We start from the raw sequence: 10906 nt of genomic DNA on the forward strand, positions 1-10906 counted from the left end.
TGTGACAAACAACTCCTTATTTGGGAGAGTTGGCACGTGATTTTTTAACACCCTATGAGAAAGCTCCACGTAGCAGCTTCACATTGGGGCTTGGGATGCTTTATTAAGGCTGGGAGGGGCGTCCGAGAGGGAGAAGAAGAAACATCAGGGGCCTGAATAAACGGCTGAAAGAAGATTCCTGTTGTTGCGTCTTCCTTGCGGGCAAGGGGTCGCGACAGAAAAGGAGTACAAACAATGCAGGACAGCCTAAATATTCAGGAGGACCTAGAGTCATCAGAGAAATGGTCAAAAAAGCACTCAAGGAACACCTTAGACAGATGGAATGGAACCTTAAAGAGGATACAAGACAGCAAATTCAAGCAGCGAAAGAACACATTGAGAATGAATTGCATAAACAGTTAAAAGAAGAAGTTAAGCATCTTTATCAGGAGATAGAGAGTATAAAAAATAATCAAACAATAATTCTAGAAGTGAAGGAAACGATAAACCAAATTAAACTCAATTGAGAGTATCAATAACAGAGTGGAGCAAGTAGAAGCCAGAACGTCAGATAATGAAGACAAAATATATCATCTTGAAAAGAGTCTAGCCAACTCAGAAAGGGTGGTAAAAAATCACGAGAAAAACATCCAAGAGTTATGGGATAACATAAAAAAACCAAACTTACGAGTCATTGGGATAGAAGAAGGTACAGAGATTCAAACCAAGGGAATGAGTAACCTGCTGAATGAAATAATTACAGAAAACTTTCCAGAAATAAAAAAGGAAACAGATATACAAATTGAAGATGCATACAGGACACCGAGCACACAAAATCACAGTAGACCAACGCCAAGACACATTGTTATGAAGATATCCAATATACAGAACAAAGAGAAAATATTAAAAGCTACAAGAGAAAGGAGACAGATTACATTCAGGGGTAAACCAATAAGGTTAACAACGGATTTTTCATCATAGACACTGAAAGCGAGAATATCCTGGAACAACATATTTCAAACACTGAAATCCAATGGATGCCAACCAAGATTTCTGTATCCAGCAAAATTAAGCTTCAGGTACGACAATGAAATAAAAATCTTTCATGATAAATAAAAGTTAAAAGAATTTGTAGCCAGAAAACCAGCATTGCAAAGCATCTTGAGCAAAACACTACACGAGGAAGAAATGAAAAACAATAACCAAAACCATCAGCAGGAAGTGCCTCGGTAAAGACAGAGGACGGGGGGAAAGCTAATCATGGAGATACAAACTAAATTAGGAAAAAAAAGAGATAAATAATCAAACATGGCAGGAAGTACAAACCATATATCAATAGTAACTCTAAAAGGTAATGGCTTAAACTCTCCAATAAAGCGACATAGGCTGGTAACATGGATTAAAAAAACAAATCCAACAATATGCTGCCTTCAGGAGATACATCTGTTTGGAAAAGACATACACAGGCTGAAGGTGAAAGGTTGGGAAAAAATATACCATGCACACGGTCCTCGTAAGCAAGCAGGGGTGGCCATCCTCATATTGAATAAAATTGACTTCAAGATTAAGTTAATCAAAAGGGATAAGGAAGAACATTATATACTGTTAAAAGGAACCATTCACCAACAAGACATAACAATTATCAATATTTATGCACCAAATAATGGTTCTGCGACGTTCATAAAACAAATTCTCCTCAAGTTCAAGAATCAAATAGACCACAACACAATAATTATGGGTGACTTCAGCACACCTCTCTCACCATTGGACAGATCCTCCAAACAACAGTTGAATAAAGAAACTATAGAACTCAATATCACAATCAATAACCTAGACTTAACTGACATATAGAGAATATATCAACCATCATCAAGTGGATATACTTTTTTATCAGCAGCACATGGATCCTTCTCAAAAATAGACCATATATTATGCCATAGGGCAACCCTCAGTAAATATAAAGGGGTGGAGATAATACCATGCATTTTATCTGATCATAATGGAATGAAACTGGAAATCAATGATAAAAGAAGGAAGGAAAAATCCTACATCACATGGAAAATGAACAATATGTTACTGAATGATCAATGGGTTACAGAAGACATAAAGGAGGAAATCAAAAAATTCTTAGAGATATATGAAAATACAGACACAACATATCGGAATCTATGGGAAACAATGAAAGCAGTTTTAAGAGGGAAATTCATCGCCTGGAGGTCATTCCTCAAAAAAAGAAAACAACAACAAATAAATGAGCTCACACTTCATCTCAAAGCCCTAGAAAAGGAAGAGCAAAACAACAGTAAATGTAGCAGGAGGCAAGAAATAATTAAAATCAGAGTGAAAATCAATGAAATTGAAACAAAAGAAACTATTGAAAAAATTAACAAAACTAAAAGTTGGTTCTTCAAAAAAATAAATAAGATTGACAGACCCTTAGCCATGCTAACGAAGAGAAGAAGAGAGAGAACTCAAATTATTAACATACGGGATGAAAAAGGCAATATCACAACAGATGCTACAGAAATACAGAAGACAATTAGAAATTATTTTGAAAACCTATATTCCAACAAAATAGAAGATAGTGAAGACATCGATAAATTTCTTAAGTCATATGATTTGCCCAGACTGAGTCAGGAGGATACACACAATTTGAACAGACCAATATCAATGGATGAAACAGAAGAAGCAATCAAAAAACTACCAACCAAGAAAAGCCCAGGACCGGATGGGTATACAGCGGAGTTTTATAAAACCTTTAAAGAAGAATTAATACCAATACTTTTCAAGTTATTTCAGGAAATAGAAAAAGAGGGAGCTCTTCCAAATTCATTCTATGAGGCCAAAATCACTCTGATTCCTAAACCAGACAAAGACACCTCAAAGAAAGAAAAATGTAGACCAATATCTCTAATGAACCTAGATGCAAAAATCCTCAATAAAATTCTGGCGAATCGGATACAAAAACACATCAAAAAAATTGTTCACCATGGTCAAGTAGGATTCATCCCTGGGATGCAAGGATGGTTCAATATACAGAAATCAATAAATGTTATTTATCACATCAATAGACTTAAAGACAAGAACCATATGATCATCTCGATAGATGCAGAAAAAGCATTCGATAAAGTACAGCATCCCTTTATGTTCAAAACATTAGAAAAACTAGGGATAACAGGAACTTACCTCAACATTGTAAAAGCTATCTATGGTAAGCCTCAGGCTAGCATCATTCTGAATGGAGAAAAATTGAAGGCAATCCCTCTAAAATCTGGAACAAGACAGGGATGCCCTCTATCACCACTTCTATTCAATATAGTTCTCGAAACACTGGCCAGAGCAATTAGACAGACAAAAGAAATTAAAGGCATAAAAATAGGAAAAGAAGAACTTAAATTATCACTATTTGCGGATGACATGATTCTATACCTAGAAGACCCAAAAGGGTCTACAAAAAAACTACTAGAACTAATAAATGAATTCAGCAAAGTGGCAGGATATAAAATCAACACGCATAAATCAAAGGCATTTCTGTATTTCAGCAACAAAACTTTTGAAACGGAAATGAGGAAAAACACTCCATTCACAATATCCTAAAAAAAGAATAAAATACTTGGGAATCAACCTAACAAAAGAGGTGAAAGATTTATACAATGAAAACTACAGAACCCTAAAGAAAGAAGTAGAAGAAGATCTTAGAAGATGGAAAAATATACCCTGTTCGTGGATAGGCAGAACTAACATCATGAAAATGGCGATATTACCAAAAGTTCTCTATAGGTTTAATGCAATGCCAATCAAAATCCCAATGGCATTTCTTGTAGAAATAGATAAAGCAATCATGAAATTCATTTGGAAAAATAAAAGACCCAGAATAGCAAAAGCAATTCTAAGCAGGAAGTGTGAATCAGGTGGTATAGCGATACCAGATTTCAAACTATATTACAGAGCAATAGTAACAAAAACAGCATGGTACTGGTACCAAAACAGGCGGGTGGACCAATGGTACAGAATAGAGGACACAGAGGCTAATCCACAAAGTTACAACTATCTTATATTTGATAAAGGGGCTAAAAGCATGCAATGGAGGAAGGATAGCATCTTCAACAAATGGTGTTGGGAAAACTGGAAATCCATATGCAACAAAAGGAAACTGAATCCCTTTCTCTTGCCATGCACAAAAGTTAACTCAAAATGGATCAAGGAGCTTGATATCAAATCAGAGACTCTGCGTCTGATAAAAGAAAAAGTTGGCTCCGATCTACATATTGTGGGGTCGGGCTCCAAATTCCTTAATAGGACACCAATAGCACAAAAGTTAATAACAGGAATCAACAAATGGGACTTACTTAAACTGAAAAGTTTTTTCTCAGCAAGAGAAACAATAAGAGAGGTACATAGGGAGCCTATATCATGGGAACAAATTTTTACTCCTCACACTTCAGATAGAGCCCTAATATCCAGAGTATACAAAGAACACAAAAAATTAGACAATAAGTTAACAAATAAACCAATCAACAAATGGGCCAAGGACCTGAACAGACACTTCTCAGAGGAGGATATACAATCAATCAACAAGTACATGAAAAAATGCTCACCATCTCTAGCAGTCAGAGAAATGCAAATCAAAACCACCCTAAGATACCATCTCACTCCAGTAAGATTGGCAGCCATTCGGAAGTCAAACAACAATAAGTGCTGGCGAGGATGTGGGGAAAAGGGTACTCTTGTACATTGCTGGTGGGACTGCAAATTGGTGCGGCCAGTTTGGAAAGCAGTATGGCGATTCCTGGGAAAGCTGGGAATGGAACCACCATTTGACCCAGCTATTGCCCTTCTTGGACTATTCCCTGAAGACCTTAAAAGAGTGTACTACAGGGATACTGCCACATCGATGTTCATAGCAGCACAATTCAGAATAGCTAGACTGTGGAACCAACCCAGATGCCCTTCAATAGATGAATGGATAAAAAATGTGGCATTTATACACCATGGAGTATTACGCAGCACTAAAAAATGACAAAATCGTGGAATTTGCAGGGAAATGGATGGCACTAGAGCAGATTATGCTAAGTGAAGCTAGCCAATCCCTAAAACACAAATGCCAAATGTCTTCTTTGATATAATGAGAGCAACTAAGAACACAGCAGGGAGGAAGAGCAGGAGGAAAAGATTAACATTAAACAGAGACATGAGGTGGGAGGCAAAGGGAGAGAAAAGGGATATTGCATGGAAATGGAAGGAGACCCTCATTGTTATACAAAATTACATATAAGAGGTTTTGAGGTGAATGGGAAAATAAACAAGGAGAGAAATTAATTACAGTAGATGGGGTAGAGAGAGAAGATGGGAGGGGCGGGGAGGGGGGATAGTAGAGGATAGGAAAGGTAGCGGAATACAACAGTCACTAATATGGCATTATGTAAAAATGTGGATGTGTAACCCATGTGATTCTGCAATCTGTATTTGGGGTAAAAATGGGAGTTCATAACCCACTTGAATCTAATGTATGAAATATGATATGTCAAGAGCTTTGTAATGTTTTGAACAACCAATAAAAAAAAGAATGACTTTGTTGAAATCAGTGAAGTTTTAGAATGCAGGCCCTTTGAATTAAAAAGTTCTCATTTGTTATTTATAAGAATAATCAAATCTACTTTTGCCAATTTGATGAGTGCTTCCTTCCTAAATAAGACCATAATACTTAATGTTGGTAAGGTCACTTTATCTTTTTGAACCTCAATTTCAAATTCTCCAATGTAAGCAATTAATCAGACTTGTAAATGGATAATCTATAACTAATAGATTTGTTAGGTAATATTTGTGAAAGTACTCATATTTAGAAATTAATAAATGTTAGTTTTTCACAATTTCTTTCCTATTGAATATAATATTCTATTTCATTTGAGGGGACAAATAAGTTGGTATACATTTACAAATATCAGAAACTACCCAAATCAGATTTTCCAATTCTAATCACATCTGTAGTCTTATCTGTCAGTAAATTGTCCTGTATTTACTTCCATTGAATTTCAAGCTTAAGCTTCTCTCAACTGCAATAAGCAATTTATATAAACTGCATCCTCATTTTGCTGACTGCTGACTCACAATAACATACACTATTTCCGACTCCCTACAATGACTGGCAATGTGATGGGAAGGGATTTAGTGAAAATATCATAGAAAAAACCATCCCTTTTCTCTTCTTCCTCTATGACCACAAATTCATGACCTGAATTTAGAAGAAATCTTCCACATTTCCTGCTCATTTCTAGGATAAAATTCATTGTGTCAGCTATAAAATAAGTACAAGAGAGGAAGTAATAGGACCAAAGTGACATAAATCATCAAACTAAATCTGAAAGAGTATGTTAAACATGATGATTTGAATTTTGCTTAATTCATTAGAATATCTCATATGCTTTAGAAAAATTTTCTTGATGCATCAGAAAAACATTAAGGATAATCTTTTGGTTGTCCTTGTGTACAAATAGGAATTTTTGCAACAGTTTTATCATGTATCATTCTAAGAAAAGAAAACCAATATTCCCTTTATGTCATTTCCTCAATACATGCTTGCTTATTATTTCATTACAGAAAACACTTAAGGTAAATTTCAGCCATATCAATAACTAAAATGTGAGAAAGCAATATCACAGCTATGTCTTATTGGATGTCTTCAAGGCTATGTCTTCATGGATTAGAGCATACTTTGAATTCGACAAAATTAGGCAAAAAGTATTAGACTAATTTAAGTAAACTCTGAAGGTACAGCAAGATTTCACATTCTAACATTATGAATAGTTTGTTTTAAACTTCATTCCACTTCAGTAAGGAAGACATGTCAGAGCACACAGTAAAATTTGGATAGTAGCACTATCACTACTGGTTGGTAGTGATTAGTCTTGGGACCTTGGCAGACTGATTACATTTTCTATATACCTGAGTATCAAGGACAATCAAATAACAAATGACTCTGCAACCTGGTAACAAATGACACACGGAAGATGTTTACATTCAATCGTAAAGACAAGAAACCACACACACACACACACACACACACACACACACAAATATGCAATACTGTTGACTTTTTTAGTACATATTTTAGATTACCCCCAAACTCCTAAGTACCTTTAATGAATCACAATTTTAGAATTGGATGGATATTTGGACTTAGCTCATGCAAATTCTTCAATTTGCATAGGTCAATAGATATTAGTGAGTCATTTCAGGTGCTGTCTTGACTTATTCAATCTGAAATAGATTGATATGTCTGGAGGCTCAAAATGTATTTGTTCTAATAATGTCTCCTAGCTTTGCTTTTCATTTTCTAATGTATTCTGAACACAAATTGCACACACATGAATTCAGCACATAGAGTCTAAAGATGGTTATGTCATCATTAAACTATTACCATTAATTAGTAAAATCCTCTGACCCACTGAGCACATTTTTTATGGGTTTTCAATTGTAATTAATTTCCACCCTTTATGTTTCTCTTTTTGCTGAGTGGGTTTTGGTCATTAATTTTCATTTGTTGCTTTGATTCAGATGTATGCTATAAAAAGAAACATTTTTTTGTAGAAAAATGTAAGAAAGTTTTCTTTTATTCAACTAATTTTATGTTCCATTTAAAATACTATATTGTCATTTCCTTTGATTTCTCTCTTTTAATATTATGATTCCTTTATTTCTGTATTTTCCAAGTTTTGAAGACACATATTTACCCAAATCAACTATGGGTACTTTTATATTTTTAAAAATCTTACTCTTATAAACATTATAGGCAAGACAGTAATTAACTCTCAGATTGGGTTTCAGGGCATGTGAAATTTGAAAGAAGAATGAGATGGGTTTGGTAATATTTAATGATATTTAGCCATTTTAATGGTAAAAATTGACCTTCCATCTTTGACAACAGCCTCTAAATTGCATTTCTAATTTCAATCATTAACTTACAAATCATGGTTTTGCTATAACTACATACTACTGGTACTGTCATTTACTTACTATTTTTGTCAGATGAACTTATTCTTCAACAGAAATATTCATTTTATAGCATTATCCTAAGCAATAATATCCATGAAATTATTGGATAACAATGAGAGGCTTATTTTTGTAAATATATTGAAGTAAATCTGATATAACTAAAATCTAATATTATTTATGCAAATACCCATAAAATAATCTTACATGTCACATGTATAGAACGTTCACTGATATTTCTCTCATCAAAGTGTGAACTTGAAAGGACACGATTAATGTGTTACATTTCTGGAGGTCAGATGCTGAAAACATCTCCAAAGGGAGAATGGACTCCGTCAAGGGTGTTGAGATGGGGAGATCCACATGGTCCTAAGGTTCCTTGTGGAAGGGAGATAGGATAGACTGTCAGAGTCAAGAAGGAGATTGGATGATGGAGGAATAGAAAGTCAATCTACTGAAACACATCTATTGAAGGTCAATCTGCTGAAACACATACCCATAAATTTAGTGGCTTAAAATCATTCAGATTTATTATTTGACAGTTCAGGAAGTTAGAGCTGAAATTTCCTCAGGAGGTTCCAGAAAAGCTGTTTCCTTCCCCTTTTCACATTGCTTCTGGAGTCTCTCAGGCAGTATATTTTTCTATACCTTTTCCAGGAACTAGGTACTTCCTGAATTTCTCCTCTCAGCCCTCTTTCTCTTCAAAATGTCACCTTTCAACCTTTTATTTCATCTACACATTCCCTTCTCTGATTGACCCTTCTGTTACTCTTCTTTTTTTTTCTTTCTAAAGAGAGAGAATTTTTTGATATTTATTTTTTAGTGGACACAACATCTTTATTTTATTTGTATGTGGTGCTGAGGATCGAACCCAGCTCCCCGTACATGCCAATCAAGCGCGCTACCGGTTGAGCCACATCCCCAACCCCTGTTACTCTTCTTACAGGGACACTTGTATAGGCTAGGGATGTAGGTTAGTGGTAGAACACTTACCTATTATGTGTGAGGCCCTGGGTTCTTTCCCTGGCACCCCCAAAAACAAACAAATCAAAAGTACTCTTGTGATTACATTGGGCCCACCTAGATAGTGCAGAATAGTTTTTCCAATTGAAGATCTTTGATCACATATAACAAGTCATTTTTAATATATTCACAGATTTGGGGGATTAGAATGTGCACATCTTTGGAAAGGCCATTATTATATCACATATAGATTCTCCCCTTGAGACCCTGGAAAAAAACACAGCCTTTGTACACAGAATCAATCTGTATATAAGAATTTCTGTAACAGAATATATCAGTTGAAAAAGTATAATTACCTATGTAATACATAGCATGTCTTCACAAAATATATGGAAAAAATGAAAAAAGTTCAATAGAAAAAGGATGAAAGAACAGCACAAATTTTAGTGAGAGAATAAAAATATCACAAAATTTTCAACAAGCTGAAAAATGCAAATTAAAATGATAATGAGAAGCCATCATGTTTACTAAATTTATAACAGTTAAAAGTCTGAGAACATCAAGTTCAGGTGAGGATGTGAAAATGTGTGGAAAGCAAAATATTTGACTGTATTTAGTAGAGTTGAAGACACTTTTTCCTACCTAGTTCATACAGACATGAAACAACTGAAAAATTTAAAAGAAAGTTATGTCAAGCCATAGAAATAAGATTAGTAAAATCACAAAATATCTGAGGCCAAGAAAATGAAATACAAGAAACATGTAAGCAAATGCTCAACTCAATAGTAATTAAATGAATGTAAATTAAGATTAAATATCATTTGTATGTCTAAAATTAGTATAGATTAAAAATAAATACATTATTTTTTACCTTGTTGTTATAATATTCATTTTATCACTCACTGGAGATGAGATAGTTAATGTAAATGCCTGTCTAGTATGTTATTTGGAAATTAATAATGATGTATCCATAGCTTTTGATATAGTAATTTATGTGTAAATAATTAATGTGGTAATTTAATCTTTTAATTTAGGAAATAATAATAGACAAGTACAAAGATTGATGTGTGAGGGTGATCAATGAATTGTGATTTTCAACAAGACAAATTTTAAACTTTCAAAATATACATTAAAAAGGAGATGCAATAATTTCTGTGTGTCATACAGTGAGCAATATTTTAAAATTCATTGCTGTGGAAGAATTCTCACTCTATATTGTGACATGATACAAACTGGTTGGAGAAAAAGAGTGGGTATGGCATGATTCCTATGCTATATAAATATGACATAGGTGCAAAAACAAGGGTAAAATGTTTAGAGGATTAAATTATGGATCTTGAGATGGGATTAGCTGGGTGAATCCTAAATGCCTTCACATGCATCCTTATGAAAAGGAGGCCGAGAGAGATTTGCTTTGTGGTGAGATATGAAACAATTAGATGTTTCGAGTTCATAAAGCACTTGTCAGTGTCTGGCTTATTTCATTTGGTATAATGTTTTTCTAGGTTCATCTAAGTTGTTGACTGTTTTTAACAACAGAATAGTATTCCACTGCATATACTCCCCAGTTTGTTATGCACACTTAATTTCTTTGCATAACATGGGTATTTTTCATAATGCTGCAGTGAACTTGAAGATGCAGACATTTCTCTTGAGGTATTTATTTCATTTCCTTTAATACACACCCAGAAGTTGGATTATTGGATCATATGATAGTTTTATTTTAAACTTTCTCAGGAATCTCCATTCTATTTTCCATAATGTCTGTACCAATTTACATTCTTACTAACGGAGTAAAATTGTTTCTTTTTCTCCATACCCTAGTCAACAGTTATCATACCATGTATTTTTGGTAAGTCATCTTAACAGGATAAAGTAATATCTGATCAGTGTTTTAATTTATATTTTTCTGATGATTAGAAATGTTGGAACACATTTTTATATACCTGTTGGTCATTTGTAAGACTTTTTTTTA

This window comes from Spermophilus citellus (assembly GCF_964194105.1).
Source record: "Spermophilus citellus genome assembly, chromosome: 2".
NCBI classification, from domain to species: domain Eukaryota; kingdom Metazoa; phylum Chordata; class Mammalia; order Rodentia; family Sciuridae; genus Spermophilus; species Spermophilus citellus.